At 42.2% G+C, this 22,200-nt stretch overlaps 1 long non-coding RNA gene across 1 annotated transcript; it reads left to right on the forward strand.

Moving 5' to 3' along the window:
• The first annotated feature begins 5,304 nt into the window (after positions 1 to 5,304).
• LOC103663262 lies at positions 5,305 to 21,996 on the forward strand. Its single transcript, XR_568738.2, has 3 exons — positions 5,305 to 5,356; positions 20,637 to 20,863; positions 21,422 to 21,996. It is a non-coding gene; the product is annotated as an uncharacterized LOC103663262 (long non-coding RNA).
• The last annotated feature ends 204 nt before the right edge of the window (positions 21,997 to 22,200 follow it).

Raw genomic sequence — 22,200 nt, forward strand, 5'->3', positions numbered from 1 at the left:
ATTGCCAAGTGATACCAGAAGAACGTGATGTAAGTTCACTCTTCTTACTTGAAGAAGTAAGTAATTCTGCCTCTAAAATATTAGGGATGTCTTTAAGCACATGAAATTTTAATCTTAGGGTCCTCTAAATAACTGGTACTGTACTTCTAGAGTGACCTCCAAGAACCAAACAAAAAGTCTAATAATTATAAGTTTGGCATTTCCCAGGAAGAAAAACAATAAACAAGCCAGCAAACATTATTTCGATACCTAGTTAGTCTATCTAGGCTTGTGCCCTTTGCCTTTCCCCCTGGGCCCTTGGAACACTTGCAGTCTTTTCCTTCTAAACTTCAGATTGCTGACCTATTTGTTGTCATTGTCTCAGCTGTTGTCGCTACTTTTTAGTTCATTCTCTTAGGGTTGTGGAGCTCCATGCTGTGAATTATGATTTATAATCTCTTGTCTTGTGTTTATGACATTCGGCTTCTTTCCAACATGATTTACTGCTGACCTTGTTTTTAACATTTGGGCATGATGCTTTTATATTTCCAAGCTGACCTCTAATCTTTGTGTGTTATATTTTGTTAATCTTGAGCAATGGATCTGGGGAATTACAGCTGAGAGGGGCTGAAAACGCTCCCAGAAATGTAGTGGCAGCTGCTACGATTCACCAGCAGGACCGAAAGCTGATATATAGTGCCGCTCAGAACAGGAACTTATTTGGACTATAAATCTGAGTCACTCTCTGACCTAGTAATGCTCCACCAGAGCCCCTGACTCTAGGAAAAGGATCATCTTTGACCTCATAGTGAATAACAATGTCTGTTTTTCCAAAAGAATGAACAAAGTTGTAACATCCTCTTGTTTACCTTTGATTATACATTTTTCCTAGCAAAATACTAATTTAATAAACAAGTACCTGTGTATATTTCAATGTCTCAGTAATATTACTCATGTTCATGTTGGTGTGTTTAAATGTCGATAACTCTATCATTCTAGCCATTTGAGCCTGCAAATTTACGAAACAGATGTGTCCCCATGGGGACATAGTGAGATGGTCTTCTCAAAGCTTTCAATTTGACTACATTTAATTAATACTAAAGGAAGTAATTACATTATAAAATTATAGTTTCCCCAAAGGCTTCCTAGTTGAGATCTCTATTGTCCTAGAAGCTGGTGATCATTGGTCTCAGGTACCCCTTAGACATCATAATTTTCATTAAGATTAATTCTACTAATTGCTTGGTGGTCCATTCCCACATTTAATAACCCATTCTGAGGTACCTTCTTTAAGAGTAATAGAACTTTCTACCAAAGCAATGTAAGACCAGTATTTTTAAAATTATTATTTTTGAGCAGTCTTCAGTAGAAGCAGAGAAAAAGGACCATTTTTTTCCTTCCCTCCCTTCCTTCCTCCTTCCTTCCCTCCCTCCTTCCTTTATTCCTTCTCTCCTTCTTTCCTGATTTACACTCTTACAAAAAGGAAATATATCCTGGACAAAAGCCATGTGGCTAGCAAGTCAGTACTCTATTACCAAAGCTTATTTCTTACTTTTGCTTGGTTGTAGATTCACCAAACTCTACAAGATGTGGACCACTGAAGAACACCTTTTGGAAAAAGCATGGGCTTTCTATTTAGATGCAGCTGCATCCAAATATGTCTCTTCCATGTAAACTACCACGTGACTTTGTACAAGCTAACCTCAGTCCCAACATTTGTAAGAGCGAAAAAACAACAGCTAACCTGTAGAACGGTGGTACAGATTAAATTAGATTGGAAATATAGGAACCTAAAACAATGCCTTCTATGCAGTAGATAGTCTAGATATGAATCCAAGGTAATTAGTTCATCTCTCAACCATTCTAACAATGTTCATTAAATCCAGTAGTTTATGAAAAAAATCTCTCTCTCTCCAGTAGTTTATGAAAAACTGCAAGGGGTGCCTAGGTGGCTCACTTGGTTGAGTGGCCAACTCTTGGTTTCAGTTCAGGTCATGATCTCGCTCGCAGTCATGGGATCGGGCTCCGCGTTGGGCTCTGTGCTCAGCACAAAGTCTGCTTCAGATTCTGTCCCCTTCTCCCTTCCCTTCTGCCCCTCCTCCCATTCTCTCTCTCAAATAAATAAATAAATAAATACACAAAATCTTAAGAAGAAAAACAGCAGTGCTCACTTCGGCAGCACATATACTAAAAAAGAAAAACAGCAAACTTTCCTTACATAAGAATAATACCACCTTTCAAAAAGAAAATTTCACTTTCTCTGTACCATCAACAATTATTTCTTATTCATCTTACTTATCTAGTCAAGGAGTATACAATAATTGAAATAGATGAAGAGAAATCAAGAAACTCTGTCCTTGCTCCAGTTGGCCACAGTTGACCATGAGATTTCAAAGAGGAATAATACTGTAAACAGAGTGAATTAGAAGACTGAACTGCAAAAGATCCAGAAAGACAAGAAGAAGCTATATATGGATATAAAATCTGAAAAATCTAAGATGAAACTCAGGCAAGTTGTTCTGATGTATTGGCAACATGGAAGGGGCTGCTGGACCAACTCCTGGTAGTCACTTAATTACAAAGAAAAAGATCCATTCAGAGGGTGCTTAAGGAGATAAGTTCAAAAGAGGCACTCAAAAAAAAAGAAAGAAAGAAAGAAAAGAAAAGAAAAAGTGGTTAACAGGAAATAGGAGGGGGGACCAGAATAATAATGAGACTTCACCATTTCCCAAAAGATGTTTGTGCATGTCATCTGTTCAGAGCAGCCCCGAGAAAAGGGAATCTCACTATCTTTATTTTATAGATGTGGAACTGAAGCTCAGGCACAGTTAAGTGACATCCCCACAGTCACATGGCTAGTAAAGGAGCAGGGCAGAACTTGAACACAGATCTCCAATTCTAAGTTCTTTACAACCCTTTTCTAAAGGAACATCAGATGTGGCGGTTTTGCTGAGGACTAATGACTTTGATTAGCTTTATTTATGATAGAAGGCAAATTATCTTTCTGCCTTGATCCTGTCTCTAAATGTTTCTTTTTTAAAATTTTTTTTTATTATATTATGTTAGTCACCATACAGTACATCCCTGGTTTTTTATGTAAAGTTCGATGATTCATTAGTTGCATATAACACCCAGTGCACCATGCAATACGTACCCTCCTTACTACCCATCACCAGACTATCCCATTCCCCCACCCCCCTCCCCTCTGTAGCCCACAGTTTGTTTCTCAGAGTCCATAGTCTCTCATGCTTCATTCCCCCTTCTGATTACCCCCCTTTCTTTATCCCTTTCTTCTCCTACCGATCTTCCTAGTTCTTATGTTCCATAGATGAGAGAAACCATATGATAATTGTCTTTCTCTGCTTGACTTATTTCACTTAGCATTATCTCCTCCAGTGCCATCCATGTTGCAGCAAATGTTGAGAAATCGTTCTTTTTGATAGCTGAATAATATTCCATTGTATATATGGACCACAACTTCTTAATCCAGTCATCTGTTGAAGGGCGTCTTGGCTCCTTCCACGATTTAGCTATTATGGACAGAGCTGCTATGAACATTGGGGTGCATATGGCCCTTCTCTTCACTACGTCTGTATCTTTGGGGTAAATACCCAGTAGTGCAATGGCTGGATCATAGGGTAGCTCAATTTTTAACTTTTTAAGGGACCTCCACACTTTTTTCCAGAGTGGCTGTACCAACTTGCATTCTCACCAACAATGTAGGAGGGATCCCCTTTCTCCACATCCTCTCCAACAATTGTTGTTTCTTGCGTTGTCAATTTTTGCCTTTCTAACTGGCGTAAGGTGGTATCTTAGTGTGGTTTTGATTTGAATTTCCCTGATGGCTAATGATTTTGAACATTTTTTCATGTGTCTGTTAGCTTTCCTTTACCTTTATCTAAATGTTTCTTATGTTAACATACTAAGCTTCTAAGGGATATATATGTCCCAGAAGAGACCTCAGGCAAATATACCCATATTTTTTAAAAGATTTTATTTACTTACTATGGGGGGGGAGGGGAGAGCACAGAGGGATTGGGAGAAGCAGACTCCCTGCTGAGCAGGGAGCCTGACTGGGGCTCGATCTGGAACCCTCGTATCATGAGCTGAGCCGAGGGCAGACACTTAACCAACTGAGCCACCCAGGCGCCCCTAAATACACCCATATTTACAACAATTAGGACTTGACCCAAACTCATATTGGGCTTTCTCCCCTCAGGACCTCAACAAGGCTGTATCTTCAATTCTGGGTGACTAAGACTTAGTAGAGAAGCAGATCCAAGATAACAGGCTTGATGATCACACTCAGAATCACACAGACATGTGCTGGTCATCTTGCAGGATATTTAAAAAGTACAATTAACTGAAACGTAATAACACTTATACAGTAAAATACACACACCTTAAAGCGTACAGCCCGATGAATTTTTACATATATATACACCCATATAACCACTACTATCAAGATATGGAACATTCTTGGCATCTGCTGGCCATTTCAGAGCATCTATAAATACGAACCTCCCCAGGGACGCCTGGATGGCTCAGTCCGTTAAGCATCTGCCTTAGGCTCAGTTCATGATCCCAGGGTCATCATCCCAGGGTCCTGGGATGGAGTCCCATATGTGGCTCCTTGCTCCAAGGGGAGCCTGCTTCTCCCTCTGCCTCTGCCTCCCTCTCTCTCTGTCTCTCATGAATGAATAAGGAAAATCTTAAAAAATAAATACATAAATAAATAAAAACTTTAAAGCAAAAACAAAAAACTTCCCCACTCTAAACTGTCCATGGGTAGGAAGACGGCCTTTGTCTCCAGACTTAATTGAGCAAGCACATTAAAGCAATCGTTTTAAGACTTCAGGAAGTTCTTAAACATTCAGAGGGAGGCCCCAAAGTAAATACGAGGGTGGGTTAAGCTTGTACCTGATACTGCAGGTTTGGGCTGTTGCTCTGTGACACGTCACCGTTCTGTGGCACTCCCAGCTGGCTTCCCGCCGAGGAACCGCTCCACCCTTCCGTGTGGTTTGAGTCAGACTGATCCCACCCCCAGCAGCTCCAGGGTTGGATGCTGGGAACCAGGCCTAAGCCAATGAGCACGCTGTATTCCTCTGCCCACAGCGATAGGCTGAGAGATAGGCATGTGACCCACTCGCAGCCAATGCAATGCCGTCAGATTGCCGAGACGGCGACCCGGGCCGTCCCCTTCTTCCAGTCTGTGTGTCGCTCTGCAAATTGTGTGAAAAGTGAGCGTGATCGTTTTACAACAGTGAGCAAAGGCCATCCGAGAGGGAGCCAGTATCAGTAAGAATAGAGCCAACAGACTGAGAGAAGGGAAGCTGATGGGCTGACACGGCGGAGTCCCTTATCCACCATTCCTGAAGTAAGATCTAGCCCTTGATGTTGAACTTACCAGACTTACAGAAACTCTTGCGGAAACCAGTTTGAATTGGGTTTTCTGTCACATGCTGTCAAAATGACCGGACTAGTAAGTGTCTGAAAGGGCTAAATTATTCTCTCTGGGAGAATGAGGGGAGTGTTTTTTCTTCTCTTAAAAAGAAGTGAGCACATAGGAGAAATAAAAGAGAGAGGCTGTCAAATTGTTGCAGATAAGGACGAAAGAATTGTTTTTTGAGGACGAAGATGATTAATATAGTAGTCATGCTTTTTGCATTCTGTGTTACATAACTTTCACCTTCTCAAAACTTTTGTAAGTTTGGCTACATATAATAATACCTCCTGTGAATCGTGTGGGTGTATGTGTGTGTGTGTGTGCGCGTGTGTAAAGAGGGGGCGGGGAGGGAAGACTGGGTTCTACGTTGTAGTGACGTAGTACAGAATAAAGAAAGTAATAGGTTAGGAAAAGACTATCCCTAAACTCAGATTTAGCAGAATAGGAGCTTGGGGTCAAAACTGATCACAAGAATGTAAGCCCTCCAGAAATTCATAGAATCACTGAGGAATACCTTAGACTTTCCACAAATCATGGGATGGAGGACTGAGGCTATCTCCTGTAGGTTTTAGGGGGTAGAGTGACCCCAACTAACTGTGGCTCACATTATTTATAAATCTACTTGTCTGAGGACATTACTTGCTAGTAAATCAGTCCTAAATTTGGATCCGTTAAAAGAAACAAAAAGGCCAACAAAAATCTATATGCGGAGCTGAAAAGAAAAACAGCAATGACAAGACATTTTCCAAAAATGTATTGAAATAAGAAATTTGACAATTAACAATTCCGTTTTACTGCTTTGCAAGAGGTCAGTTTCCCCATCCTCAAATATATCCAAAGGAAAACAAAATGCATGCACTTTCCATTGTTTAATGTAGCTGCCTGTGCATAATGGTAGGCCCAAATGAACTTAACTTACTTGCAGTCCTCTGAAGTTACTAGTTAGCCCTGAATAAAATATTTAGCACTTATGAGTAATAATACTCACCACTCCACCCCACTTTGGGGCTTCTTCTGTTCAGTGAACATTTATTATATCCTAACTGCACTAGATGTTCTGTGGGTGTAGACTATAAAGTAGGCACAGTCTACACCCTCAGAAATTTCATGCAGAAAAAGCATATATATATATATATTCAAGACATTCTCCACAGGCTAGTTCCATTTGCAAGAAAGCAATAATATTCAAAAGCTAAGGAAAAAGGGAAGCAGGAGATTATAGGTTGGGTTCCCCAGGAAACAGACCCTGAGATGAAAATGAGCATGCAAATAGTTTATTAGGAAGTGCCTCTGGGATGAAAACCTGTGGATGGGAAGGCAAGGAGAGGGAAGAAAGCAGGGTGGGGTGGGGAGGGGGAAAAAGTAGTGGTGTAAACCAAGGCCTGAGGTGACCCCATGAGGAGCGCTGAAGCTGGGATGGTCTTTCTGGGTAGCTCTTGTTGGGAGGGAGAAGGCCAGACCAAGCCTGGGAAGCTGGCAGCCCCAGGAAGAGCTGTGACATTGGGCAGAACAGCTCTGAGGACAATCAGCGGACATCCTTCCCAGAAACAACTGGAGGAATAAGTTCTCCAGTCCTGATAGAGGGACCTGAGTGGCATGGCACACAGCATCCGCACCCCCAGAAATTATTTAAGGTTTTGGAATTGAGCTTAATCTAGTGATGTTCCAGACATATTAACCCCCCGAGTCTTTTGGGAGTTCCAAGTGACTTCTGGACGGATCGTCCTTGAGCAGGTTCCTGCTCCATACTTAGCCACCTTATTAGCCCAGCTGGTACGAAAATTTTCCCAGACTGGGAAAGATATTAGTCAGAAGATAACCACCATCACCTTATTTGGGATAGTAATGAAATTATTGACATTAGAGCAAAGTGGTTCCAAATTGGTTCTGGAGTCAGACAGAATGCTGGTCCTTTCACTGGAGTGGTCTAAGTGCTTTGTAAATAAATTCACTTAGACCTTTGTATGTATGGGGGGCACCAGATGGTTGACAATGTCTGTCATGGGAAGACAGCTGAGACACTGCTCATTTCCTACTATTTGCAACTTAAACGGCTGCTGTACATAAAGAGAGCAAGTAATCAGGCTCGTGGAGATGGAGTTCAGAGCTATTAGCTACCAGCTCCAACTTCACAACATTATTTTCAAGCACATTATTAGTGCTTGGGAAGTGACACAGGACAGTCAAATGAGGTCTTTCTTTGCTCTCAATAAAAAAGAAATAATAAAATTATCTTCCAAGAAATTGAGGATCCTGTCCTATTCTGAATGTTCCACAAGAATCCCAAAGGTGAATTTCTGCTGTGCTAAGTATTGTCCGGTAACACAGAAGAAAAAGAAATGCAAATTCTTTCTTTGATTATTCTGACAGGACTATGTGCAGACACTCAAGAAACATGGGAATCACGCTGCATCTACTTATTTCGCAGATGTGGCTGGAACATGCCCCATTTCAGGATAATGGGAATGAGCTCAATGCATTATTGTTCAATTAATTCATTCATATAATGGTCCCAACCACATTATAAAGACCAGCACCTTGCAAATGATTGGCTTGGTGTAGCAGAAGCAAGTGAAAATAATACGAGAGACAGTTTGGCCAGGCCCTGTGCTAATTTGATTAATCACCTAAAAAATAAGACATATCAGATGTTCTTAATTGGAAATTTTCTCTTCATTAGAGAAATATGCCTTGACATGTTTTTATCTAAGAACCACCATGGAGTTTGTACAGAGTTTGGGGACAGCTCTGTGCAAAGTTAATCACAGCCTGCTCAGTTGATTATAGTATGCATTCTGGTCGCTTGTCACGTGAGTAGAGGGAGCTCAACTGCATGACATAAAAGGACTGGACATGCCAGAGAATTATGTATTGTGTTATTTGTTAAACTTTAGAAATGAGACCAATGTTTAATGTCAAAGACCTCTAATCAGCATTGGGTTGTTCAGACTCAAAGCTGTGTTTATAATAATAGCAGATAGTATGATGGAGGTATCTTCCATTTGCAAGTCAAGTGGAAACATTGTAATTGAAAGCCCATTAAAATTTCTACAGAGTTAGAAATTAATAACTTGATGAGTTTATTGGGAAAAAATGGGAAAATATTTGTGAAGATTCTTCAGCTGTTAGAACTTTCCCTGTCCCCAAGGAAATACTGGGATACCGACACAGAGTAACTCACCCTGATTTATTACCTACTGTACTAATTTCATACTAATTGAAAACTGGCACCTAAGAAAATTAAGATATTATAGTTACTACACTAATAATTGTAATAAGCCAAGGTAAAGTGAGAAAACACTCCCTTTTTTCCCCCACAATGCTTCGTCAAAATCTGAATAGAGTGCTCAGGAATTTTTGCATTTTATTATAATAAAGGGTGCTACAGTAAAGTGGTCTTAGAGTAGTACTTGAAAACCTTAAGGACATCTCTGTTTTGTCTTGTTCATAACCTTGTTAGCCATTTTTCTTAATAGGGATGGGGTTTTATTACATTATTTTTTCAGTAGATAATTTTTTTCGTAGACTTCATTTTTTAAGCAAAATTAAGCAGAAAGTACAGAGCTTTCCTAGATAGCCTCAGTCCCCACACACGCACAGCCTCCCGCCTTACCACCATCTCCCACCAGACTGGCGCCTTTGTAACAGTTGCTAAACACATCATTATCACCTAAAGTTCATCATCTCCGTTAAGGTTCACTCTTGGTGGAGTACAAGCTGCGGCTTTGGACAAATGTACAATGACACGTACCCACCGTTCTAGCATCATACAGAACAGTGTCACTGCCCTAGAAATCCTCTGTGCTCTGCCTTTTGATAATTATTTTGAGCATAATTAAAATAACAGACGAGCTCTGAACACAGTTCTAAAAAATCAGCAGCCTGAAAAAAAGTCTCTCTGGCTCAAGATTTGGATTTCTACCTCTGTTTGCCACTGTTGTATATCGTCTTCTGAGCTGTCGGCGTCTCTGACTAGAGACCAAAAATCTCCTAGCCACCTGAAACAAATACATTCCCAGCTCACCTGAGGCAGTGGACAGAGCTGATTTCCATTAAGACTGTAAAGGGAAACAGGGAGACACGTTTTCATTAATGCCGTTCAAATATTCAGGCAAGGACCCCTTTTTGCTCTGCTTTGGTCTAGGGCTTAATTCTTCAGTTCAATCTTTACTTCCCCTTCAGTTCCACCTCATTTGTTTAAATGAAACAGAAAGCAAATTAGGAAAAACCCAAAATACTTTGATGAATTTAGGTCATTGAAAAGGCCCAAGGATTTTTTTTTTTTTCCTTCTCATTAGAGGATTGAATCCATTGTTTGCTCAGTTGACCAATCAACAAGTATACATGGCAAGCCCATGGATCCCAACCCTGGAAGTCCCCAGGCGGGGTGGGGGGGAGTGGAGATTTGGAAATGATGAGGACATAGCCTTTGACTTTGGGAAGTGGAGAGAAATCCCTGTCTCCTCTCCTCCCTTGTCCCCTCTTCCTTCCCCTACTTGTCCAATGCACATTTACGCAGGAATAGACCTGCCTTGGGCCCCACTATACATCATCTTACTAAGATCATTTTATGGCCTTGAATAGTAATGGTTTAGAAATATTTTTTAAATGTTTTTAAGAAATCGGATTTTCTGGGGCACCTGGGTGGCTCAGTTGGTTAAGCAGCTGCCTTCTGCTTGGGTCATGATCTCAGGGCCCTGGGATTGAACCCCATCTCGGGCTCCCTGCTCAGAGGAGAGCCTGCTTCTCCCTCTCCCTCTGCCCCTCCCCCCAACCCTGGCTTGTGCACGTTCTCTCTCTCAAGTAAGTGAAAAAAAAAATCAAATTTTCCTTTTTCAGCACATGTTTTTGGATTTGATGTTACCTCACAGTCAGTTGTACACTCATAAATGAAGCACCATCTTTCTTGGATTACCAGGGCAGTAGGAGATGCTCTGGTCCTGTTAATCACTGAGTGATTAGCACGTGGGTAAAATACGTCATTGGCGATGGTGTGGGAGAAGGTAGGCTGTGTCACATGGAGTATGAACTGGGGAGTCACAGAGACCTGCGTTTGAATCTATGCTCCATTATTTAGTTGCTGTGTGATCTTGGGCAAGCTACTTACCTTCCCTGACCTTGGTTTCCTATTCTATAAAATGAGTGATACTGCCTGCCTTAAACACAGAGAGTAAGAGTTAAATGTGAATCACCCCCAAGTTGCCCCAGGCCTCACCAGCCTAGAGGCATGACATGAATCTTCTTTAGGAAGAGTGTACTAGTTTGCTAGGGCTGCCATAAAAATACCACAGACGATGTGGCTTCAGCAGTAAAAATTTATTTTCTTACAGTTTCAGGGGCTGAAAGTCCAAGGTCAAGGTGCTGGCAGAGGCCTCTGGCCTTGCCTTGCAGATGGCTGTCTTCTTGCGTCTGTATGTGCTGCCCCGCCCCCTGTGCACCTGTGAGCCTGGTGTCTCTTCCTCTCCTTGTAAGGCCACCAGTCATGTTGAATTGGGGCCCACCCTAACAGCCTCATTTTCACTTAATCACCTCTTTAAAGGCTTCATCTCCGAATTCTGTCTTACTGGGAGTCAGACCTCAACATATGGATTTGGTGGGATACAGTCGGTCCATAAGACGTATGCAGCTGGCTTTCACTGTCTTGCACTCATTTGCATGATGCATAACCACAGCTCAGTATGAATCCCACAAGGTGTCTTACAGGTGCTCCGGGTTTCCAAGGGCTTCTACCCTTGCTCTGCCCAGGAAGCCACTTTGGGGTCCCCCAGCACCACTGCTCCTGCCGGAGCCCTCGGTGAGAACACAAATGTCTGCACCCAGGGCGCCGTGCCTACAGCGGAGGGTGCCCAGGTGCTGTGGTGCACCTGCATTGCAACACAGCCAGGCCCGTGCAGTGGGGAGAATGCCGCTTGCCTCCAGCCAGGCTGCTTATCCCTCTATGTCTCAGCATCCCTCATGAAAACAGCTGCTTCATCATCTGTCTGCCGCCTCTTGCCCTCGAGGTCTCCAAGAATATAGAACCAAATGTCATGTTCCGTTCCCTACCCTCCATTCTCCACATTGGGCACCAGGGCACGCCCCCCCCCCATTTCCCCCACTCCTGGTTCATTGACTTCTGGCAACCTTGCTACTAGGTCGTGCATATGTTCAGACAAATCGGAGCTCCCATTCTAGTTTAGAGCAGGACTCCTTTACCTAGAAACCCTTGCACTTTCCCCGCATGCTTCTTTAACAGGGGCCTGGACAGGCACAATGCCATTACCTTCTGATACAGCTCTCTTTGTCACTCGGCATCTTGTTGTAGTTAAAAAGGGGGGCCCTGCAGCCAGCTTGCCGTGGCTTCCAATCCTGTTCTGTGACCTTGGGCCGGATCCTTCCCTTCCATAAGCTTCAGCTTACTCATCTATAAAATAGGTCTGAGGATAATTCCTACTTTGTAGAATCATAACAAGAGTTAATGGTAATACACGTAAAGAATAATCCCCTTGTCTGAGAGGTCCTGATTATTATCATTACTGTCTAACATTCTCTGGCAACTCCTCCACGTAGTTCTTTTGGTGATTAGCTCATTGAATTCTCGAAGAATCCCAAGAGGGAGGTGCCATCCTGATCTCAATTTTATAGATGAGGAATTGGTGAAGTCAGTGGCCGGAATGGATTCGGTCAGTCAGGATTCAGTCCAGTTCAGTGTGACTCTAGACAGACTGTGCTCTAAGCCCTGTACCCAGGAAATGGTATTTATTATGACTATAGTCATGATCAATTAATCAACAGATTTTATGTAGATGTTAAGTGCACTTCCGTAGGTGGAGTGACAAATACAAAGCTTTATAAGAAGTGTTTTCTTTCAAGGATTTATAACCTCATTGGGATCTATAATCTCACTGATTTATGTATGTGAAACCAGCACTGAAATAACAAGGTGCTGTGTGCAGATAAAATGGAGGAACGAAAGGGGGCCTGGGTGGCTCAGTCGGTTAAGCATCGCATGCTTGATTTTGGCTTAGGTCATGATCTCAGGATCATGAAATCGAGCCCCAACTGGGGCTTCATGCTGAGTGCAGGGTCTGCTTGAGATTCTCTCTCTCCCTCTCCCTCTTTCTCTGCCCCTCCCCGTGCTTGCATGCATTCTCTCTCTCTCAAATAAATAGATCTTTAATAAAATAAAATAAACAAATCTTAAAAGAAAAAAAAGAAACGTGGGAATGAAACACACTATGAGTCCATGGCCAACCACCATGGTCAAGGAAGGCTTCATGGAGAAGATGGGCAGGATGGTTGGAACAAAGGCATGAGTGGTTTGATGGTTGAATAAATTAGGCAGGCGTTGAAGGATTAAGTAGAATACGGAGAAATTAGGAGGAGGAAGGAAAGGCATTTCTGAAGATTGAGGTGAGCAAATAAACTGCCAAATTGGAGGAAATACCAATATTGTTTAGATTTGTAACTTAGAATGACCCTAAATGCATGGGTCCCCAAATACATTCAAAGCGAAACTACTTCTATCAAGCTCCCTAACCTTTTTAGCTTCAGGGCACATTGGGGTAAAGGAAAGAGGCTTCTAGAAAATAGCAGCCAATAGCCATAGAGCTGAGCCAACCCAGGCCTCGCCAGCTGCCTGAGGACTGAAAGAAATAAGTATCTTGGTTCCAAGCACTGTTCTAAACAACTTTAAAAAATACTTGGAGAGAATAGAAATGTACTGATCTTTCTCAGTGTGTCTTTATGTAATTATAACCCCAAAGTGTCTAAAAACGATAAGCTACATGTTACAAAGCAAACAGAGAAATTGTGCAATTAATTTGACATAAACCCAGTGATGAAGCCCGTCTGAGGGTTTAAAAATGAGACAAAAGAAAGCCGGCCATGATGAACGAAAACAAATGAAGATATCGTGGTGCTTGAGTTTCAACATTTGACCAGAGAAAGTCAAACAGATTAATAATGACAATAAAAGCGTTTCATTCAGTGATGCCTGGCCACATAGAATGCTGGGAACTGGGTTTTATGTATGAAATGCTTTATTAGCACAGTCCACCCGAGACAGCAGGATAACACATGCATGGGCGGCCGGCCGCACATCAGCTCCTGCCTCCAAGGCTATTTGAAAGAGAACATTCCATGTGTTGTGCATGATTAGAAAATTGAAGACATCGGGACACAGTGGTCTTACTTTTAGATACAGGCAGGAGGGGTCCTGTCCTGGGACACAGAGTTTTGCGGGTTCTGCTCTGGCCTTCCACAAACAACATCCCTCCTTATGGGGCAAAGGATTCATGGGGCCAAAGGGATGTGGAATCCAGCAGTTCCTTCCCCCATCTTGACCAAGTGTCTTCCTTTTTGAGGACCTCTTCAGACCTTGTCACAAGGCCAAGGACAGCAGACTCTACCAGTGGGGTGATAACATCCAGCCATAAAGAGACCAAGGATCTGCTGCTCAAAGGGGCGGTCTAGGGTGTCCCTACCCCTTGCATAAAAGCCCCTCATGATTGAGGACAGAGCTGGGGTAGGAGGATTGAGCAAGCGTCAGGGCCCAGGTCTCCCTATCCACCATGTTCCAACATCATACTTTGGAGAGTCTGATAATTCTAAATTCAAACCTGGCCCTCTAGGTCATTATAATAATACATACGCCTAGGTGTACCACTTCTCAGGTTCTCCACTTGGTTTATAACCTCTGAATATTTGAACATAAGGTATGTGGATCCCCTTGGTATTCTTGGTGGTGGGCCCAGGACATACAAAAGAATCTGATAGAAAGCAAAAAAGGACAATGACATAGAAATTCTGAGTCCCTGAACCCTGGGCTAGGAAGTTCATAGCATAAATGGGGGTCTATGAGAGCTGTGTCTAGCACCAACCCCATTCTCTTTCTCTTTCTTCTATCTGTTCTGAATAAATAGTATTGACAGTGGGCAAAAACAAATTCTTAATGAAATGTCCCTCAGGAGTGAGATGGAATTTTAAAAGTTAATATTTCTATTTAAGGACCCAGAGATTTGCTCATCATTTCTCAGTAAATATGTTAGCATAGAAAAGGCACACTTCCCTGCAGTATTTCTATATCCTATTAAATGAACAAACAAAAACCCCTAGTAGTTATTGCCTCATGGAAGATCCAATAGGACAGAGATTTTTGTGTATTTTATTCACCGAAATATTCCCCGTGTATAAAGCCAGTGCCTGGTGCAGAGCAAATGTTCAACATCTATTTGTTGAACAAAATGAATTAGTATGTGTATCTAGATTACTGCTGTAATTTGGGGGACTAGTTCCCACAGATAACTCACATTTAGGAAAGTCACAAACCAAGGCCCAGGCTTTCTATTCCAAGTAGAAGTCTTTCGTTAGTATAAGACTGTGCTTTAATGACGAAGGTTTCTTACATTTAAGGTTTGAGTGAATCTGGCTTCTCTCCAAGGAAAGTAAGGCTCTGCAATTCACAAAAGACTTTGCCCTTTGAGTATATAGTCTCCTACCAGAGGGAGAAGAGCTGCAGGACCAATTGTCTCCCATTTTAAAAATAACTTACGTGTCTGCAGCTTAATTATTTTAAAAGGCTCTTTTATATGTGACATCTCACTTGATTAGCTCAACAACACAGGGAGGTAGGCCAGTGATACTCTCCATTTTGTTAGAAGTTGGGTCCTTTAATCCTCGTCTACTGGCCTACTGACCACCCCACGATGTATGCACGTTATCAAGATTAATAGATTGCTCATTTATTCTTTATCAATAGTAAGATGTGTAAATGAAAAAAAAAAGCCAATTTAAACAATTGTTTGGGCGAAGTCAGATCACTTCAATTGAACAGAAAAGTCCCAAAAATGTGTTATTTTGTCTCGGCTTTCTGGGTAGTTCCTCGTCTTCACTTTACCTTGCAAACTTGAACACAGTCTTTGTCGCACTTCCTTAAAGCGAGGTGCTCAGAAGCTATTTTCCTTCTCTTGAGAAAAATGTTTTTGACTTCTTGTTGTTTGTGATCTGGAATGAACCTCGTTTTAAATATTTCCTATTTCCTGCACCCTAAGCAAGTTATGGAAGAGACAATTGCACAAAAATTAAAGTCCACGAACCAAAAGTAAAAAGGATGTGGAATCTTATTTGTGAAGGAACATAATTTTAAAAGCATGCCCCCTACTGGAGGCATGGTGACATGACATCTGGAAAGGAATAAAATTAGAAAGAACCAAAGAACTGTGCAGTCATACTGAAGGTCCAATCTGACACCCAGAAGGCTCCATTATCATTTAAGGACCCCTAAAATTATAGTCTTGCTGCCTGTTCAGATTAACCTCAATCACATACTCAGTCCAGAAAATTCAGAGTTCAAGAGTAAGATAACACACTGTCAAGTCCTCTGTAGATATAAAAGTCCATCTTAGACCAATGGATTTTCTTTCACATATTATTTATGAGAACACTTTAGAAGCAAATAAAAAATTTACCTCTTGAAAATTTTTAAATAAACATTTAGAAACAGAAAACATACTAGTTGAAATATTGAAAAATATCATCTTCCTACAGCCTTCTGTAGCTGGCAAACTCCTATTCGTCTCTCAAGGCCCAGCTCACATGTTATCTTCTTTGAAAGCTTAATCGTACCCCCTTAAAGATGATTAGCCATTTTCTTTTCTGTGCACCTATAAATAAAATTTGCATTTATCATACTATAGTGAAATTGTTTATATATCTTTCTCCCCAGAGCAACTCCAGAGACATTAAACAAGAATTACAAAATATATAAAGTGGCCTCCTTACAACTGAATTTCACACAGTATCTTAGAAAATTATGGATTATCAGAAAGGGAAAGTTTCTTAGAGTTTATTAATCCAAATATGCACCTTCCCCAAGCTTTCCTTCCCACCTTCATTAAAGAGATGAAGAAACAGAATCTAACAAATATAAGTCTATCAAAATGAGTGTTCTTTCACCCAGGAATTAGCAAAGTGAGGCTATTATCCCTGTCTTTTGATTCCAATCAGTGTTCTTTCTGCTTCAACATAACCACCTCCTCTCTACATGATCCCACAATAATACACCCTACCAAACTCTTCAGGGGTACTTAATTTCATGTCCTTGAATTTCCTAAAATTATATGCAAAATTTGTATGCATGTATTTTAAGGTCTGCCTGTAAAAGAGAGGCTTTCCATCTTTAAACATTCATGCATACATAATTCATGCATTCATTCAACAAATATTTGTCAAAGACACTATGTGCAATCCTCAACAAAATACAAGCAAACTGAAACCAGCAACATGTAAAAAGGATTATATATCATGACTAAGTGTGATTTTTTTTCTAGGAATGCAAGATTGATTGAACATCTGAAAATCAATCTTGTGATATACCATATTGTTATAATGAAAGTCAGAAAATAACACTATCCTCTTTTTGTAGACATTGACAAACTGATCCCAAAATTCATAGGGACATTCAAGGGACCCACAATAGTCAAAACAATCTTGCCAAAGAAGGATAAAGTTAGAGAACTCAGACTTTGTCATTTTAAAACCTACTACAAAACTACAGTAATAAAGACAGTATGCACCTAGCATAAAGGTTGACAAAAGGATCAATGGAATAGGATTGAAAATCCAGAAATAAACCATCACACTTCTGGTCAATTGATTTTTGACAAGGGTGCCAAGACCATTCACTGGAGAAAGGACAGCCTCTTCAACAAATGGTACTGGAACAATTGGATAACCACACACAAAATAATGAATTTGGAGCCTCTACTCTACACCATATACAAAAGTTAACTCAAAATGGATCCAAGACTGAAATGAAAATGCTAGAATTATAAAACTTTAGGAAGAAAATATAGAAGTAAATCTTTGACCTTAGATTAGGCAATGGTTTCTTAGGTACAACCCTAAAATCACAAATAATAAAAGAAAAATAAATAAATTGGACTTTGTATAAATTAAAAATTTTTGTTTCAAAAGACACCATCCAAAAAGTGAAAAGACAATCCATAGAATGGGAGAAAATATTTGCAAGTCATACGAGGCTTGTATCTAGAATATATCATAAAAGATTTGTATTTAGAATATATAAATACTTACAATTGAACAATAAAAACATAAATAACCAGTTTTAAAATGGACAAGGGATTTGAATAGGAATTTCTCCAAAAAAAGATATGCAAATGGACAATAAGAATATAAAACAGTGCTCAACATCATTCGTTATTAAAGAAATATGTATCAAAACCACAATGAGGGGTATCTTGTTGACTCAGCCTGTAGAGCATGGGATTCTTGATCTCTGGGTTTTAAGTTTGAGCCCCACCTTGGGTGTAGAGATTACTTTAAAAAAAAAGACACACCATGAGATACCACCTCGCACCCCTAGGGTGGCTAGAAGAAGAAGGAGGAGATGGAGAAGGAGAAAAGAAGAAGAAAGAAGAAAGAAGAAGAAGAAGAAGGGGAGGAGGAGGAGGAGGAGGAAGACGACGACGACAATAGCAAGCATTGGTGAAGATGCAGAGAAATAGAGACTTATACATTGCTGGTGGGAATGTAAAATGGTGCAGCCACTTTGAAAAATAGTCTGGAGGTCAGGCACAGCTGAAAGTCCTTTTTTCATGGCTCCTCCAGTAAGTGGTTTAAACTCACACCTGGCCGGAGGGCTGCACTAATAGATTGTGAGCTCTTTGAAGTGGGGTCTATGTTTTGGTAGCTCCCAGTGTCAGACACAGTGCCTGGCACTTAGTGAGAACTCATTCACTATTTGGTGGGGGAGTGAATGCTGAGACACTCATTAGAATGCGACTTGGCTAGAGCAAAGCTGAGTCTCAGAAAGGGCAGCACTACCCCATTCCCCCATCCCCAGCTCTCCCAAGATATTATGTGTACCTTGGGTAGATCAAACCTTCTTTAACTTTGAGGGGGTCTGGGGGCATGCCTTAAAATACAGTCCTGAGTTTAAGTAAGACCTTTCCTGTTCATGACCCTTCTACCTCTCCTTGCCCATCCAACCCTCGAAGAGGCTACTTAAATATCCCTATTTGGCTGAGGTCCAACAGTCCCATGGGAAGAACATGAACTTTCCCACAACTGAAGTTCATGTGGGCATGTGTAGCAGAAGGTTAAAATTCAAATTCCAGTAGACATCAAGATGTAATAGCTGTGAATGTCCAGGGTGAGGTGCCGAATTACCACACACAGTATTTTAAAGGCAATGAAGGAGAACTTGCTACATGATCCTTAAAATCTCACACCCCTTTGAGAATACGATGGGTATATAAAAGGTGCCAGGGTAGTGGGGAAGAGATTAGGTGAAGAGGCTCTCTTTGGAGAAAGCTGGACTAGGAACCCCATCTCCTTACAAATCTAGAGTGGGAATGGATTTCCAGTGGAAAATCTCAGAAGGTCTGAGGTGCTTTTCTGGGAAGTTGAGGGTCTGACTCCTGCCTGGGTAATTCAGTGGGTGAGAGAAAAATTGCTTAAGTGCTTTGATGGCCGTGCTGGGAAAAGTCTGAAGCACTGGTTGGGAATGGCAAACATTTTCAGTTTCTTGGGTCAGTGGATAAATGGGCAGAGGTGGGCCCCACAGCACTTGGAGCTGGCAAAGGGTCATCTTGGGCCTTTCTGATTGGACTGCCAGGAGAGGGAGAGGTTCTACAGCTTCAGGAAGCTGGGGCAAATGCTAGGGGCTGAAGAAGTCACGAGTCATATATGCAATAAAGCTGCATCTGCCCAGGCTTGGGGAACTTGGGAGGGGGCCCAGCAGAGACCTGCAAAAAGCCTACAAACGACCCCCACAAAGAGCAAGTCATCTGCAGCATTGTCAGGTCTAGACAGCAGCAAGCCAGGTCTATGGTTCCAGTTCAAGGAAGACCTTTCCTTTCCTTTCCTTTGTCGATCTTCTTTTCTTCCACCCAACCCTGAAAGGAACTGAAACTGGCTAGCAAGTCGGTGTGGTGGATCAGGGGGAAAGAGAGAGAAAATTATCCTGCCACTGACCCTCCGTATCACTTCTGCCCTTTTTCCACACTGAGATCCACAGATCCCCTCGCTAGGAGGCCCTGAGGTGGGGCCTCCTTCTGCTGATGGAGGTACAGGTGGGGGACTGGAAGGAGGAAGGAAGCCATTTTTCTGCTCTGGCGGCACCTTCTGGCAGTGGGTAACTGCAGACTCCAGTATTCATTGTGAACTCCAGCACAGTGGTGGTGGCTTCAACAATTCCCCCGCAGCATAGCCGCCTGCATTTCCACCTAGCAGATCCAATGCATGCCTACAGCAGCGGCACTCACACCTCTAGTGGCTGAGCTGTGTGTCTCGCTCTGGGCTCCAGCTCCCTCACCCCTTTCCCTTTTGCACTCCTGGAGCTCTTCCCCTTGGGGAACCAGTTAAATCCCTCTGCATGACCTGTCTAGAGCTGTGTCTATTTTTTCTGACCAGACATTGACTAATACACTCTCTTTTCTGGGGCGCCTGGGTGGCACAGTGGTTAAGCGTCTGCCTTGGGCTCAAGGCATGATCCCGGCATTATGGGATCGAGCCCCACATCAGGCTCTTCTGCTATGAGCCTGCTTCTTCCTCTCCCACTCCCCCTGCTTGTGTTCCCTCACTGGCTGTCTCTCTCTGTCGAATAAATAAATAAAATCTTAAAAAAAAAAATACACTCTCTTTTCTAAGTTTTGGCCCAAAGCAGGTCCAGACCACATGTAGGGAAGAAACTCAAAGTTAAATCAAGTTCAGTGCTTGAATTTATACTTTGGACTGGATATTCCAATTTCTGAATCAAGAATAGGTTTGGCTTCTAAAGTAACAGTAGGTCTTAGTGTTGCTTAAGAGTAAGCTGTGAAGTCATGGGCCTGCCAGGGGCTGAGGAAGATCTCCGCCGTGGAATAATTCTACAGGGATGTAGGAGACTAAAATAAAGTTGTGTTTTGATTGTGTTATGAGCTAGGCTTGTTCAGCATGTATATATATATATATATGTAGACATGTACTGAAGAAGTCTGAATGACCAAAGTGAAACAGCAGAGTCTAAGGGTGTGTGCCTACCAACCCCCAAGATGGCCCCCAATGGTCCCCCACTCTGTGTACTCATGCCCTGTGTAGTCCCCTCCCACATCAAATAGGGCTGACTTGTGTAACCAATAGGATATTGTAGAAATGACAGAGTGTGATTTCTGAAATTAGGTCATAAAAAATATTGTGACTTCTGCCTTGCTTCCTCTTCGCTCCCCAGCTCTGAGGAAAACCAGCTGCCTTACCATGAAGACACTGTGGAGCCCTGTGGAGATGTCCATGTGGTGAGGAACTCAGGTCTCCCCCCCAACAGCCATGAGAGTGAGCATCTCGCAAGCAGATCATCCAGCCCCGGTCAAGACAGTGACAGCCCTGGCAGATATTCTGAAGCTACCCTGAACTAAAATCACTCAGCTGAGCGTCTCTTGGATTCCTGATCCATGGAAAGTATGTGAGATAACAACTGTTTATTATTGCTTTAGGCCACTAAATTTTGAGCTAATTTGTCATGCAGTAGTAGCTGACAAATATGAAAGGATACGAAAGGGCAGTAGCTCTGGGTACAGGAGAGATACCAGCCAGCAGAAGGAGCATGTTCTCCCCCTGTCACATGGTGACTTTTGACCCAGTCCCCAGCCAGACAGACTGATGAAGTGCTCTTATCTGGGGTGGCCTCTGGGACAGGCAGCTGTAAGCTGGCTGAGTGGAGACCCTGAGGAGCCCACGACAAATTAGAGAAGTAGATCAAGTTTGTTTCCAAAACTATCTTAGAATCTTCCTACTGCTTTATAATTCCTCCAGGACCCCCATCCTGTCATCTCCCCAAGGCACTGCTCCCACCCCCCTTTCTTTATCTAATTTTACAAACCACTTCAAACCAGCACGTGCTGAGAGTCAGCTCTGTGCAGACAAACCACTATCCCTCTCTTAACGGAGACTTCGGTGTATAGACCACTTTGCGTTAGAAACTTTTTTTTTTTTTTTTTTTGCCTCTAACCTCAACAGTGATGTGAAAGTGCAAAGTCTGATACGGCAATTCTGAGATGGGGCCCGAGATTCTGCATTTCCAGGAAGCTCCCAGGTGAGGTCACTGATGCTGGTCCTGGGACCCCGCCCTAAGCACAAGGCTCTAAAACGCTCCACACGTGTAGAGATGGAAGGTAGTGCAGAGTACCCAGCAAATGCATGAACTCTCAGGGAAGCCCTCGCTGCCTGCAAATCAAACCACATGTATAGCTCTCATTCCTTATGAAACGTGCAGGTTGGTCTAGTCTTGTGTTTCTTGTGTAGGAGGTCTTTCCCAAGAAATAAGCAAGGGCACCACAAGAACAAAAGTGTTCTATTTGGTCAGTTTCTAAGTCAAGACTTCTTGGGGGGAAAGGACTTTCAAAGTCCTCTCCAATCACCCAGCCTGTGGCTGAACCCGCTCCATGTCATCCCTACCAAATTATTGTCTGAGCTATGTTTGGATACTTCCAGTGATGGCAAGCTCACCACTCCCAAGACAGTCTACCTCGCCTTTGGGCAGCTCTAATTTTAGAAAATTCTGCAGAAAGAACCAAAATATTTTGTCTCCAATTTCCAACCAGTGTCTGAATTATACTTGTAAAGTCATTTAAAACAAGTCTTCATATGTTTAGTGATGGCTCCCTGATTTGTGTCAAATTTCCCCTTCTCCACGTTAAAACAATTTTTCAGTCTTTTCACTTGGTGCTTTTGGGCCATGCTGCTTGGTTTTAGTTGATTCTTGGATGATTCCACTGAACATTCTCCAGCGTGTTTCC

This window comes from Ursus maritimus, unplaced genomic scaffold, assembly GCF_017311325.1.
Source record: "Ursus maritimus isolate PB19 unplaced genomic scaffold, ASM1731132v1 scaffold_34, whole genome shotgun sequence".
NCBI lineage: Eukaryota > Metazoa > Chordata > Mammalia > Carnivora > Ursidae > Ursus > Ursus maritimus.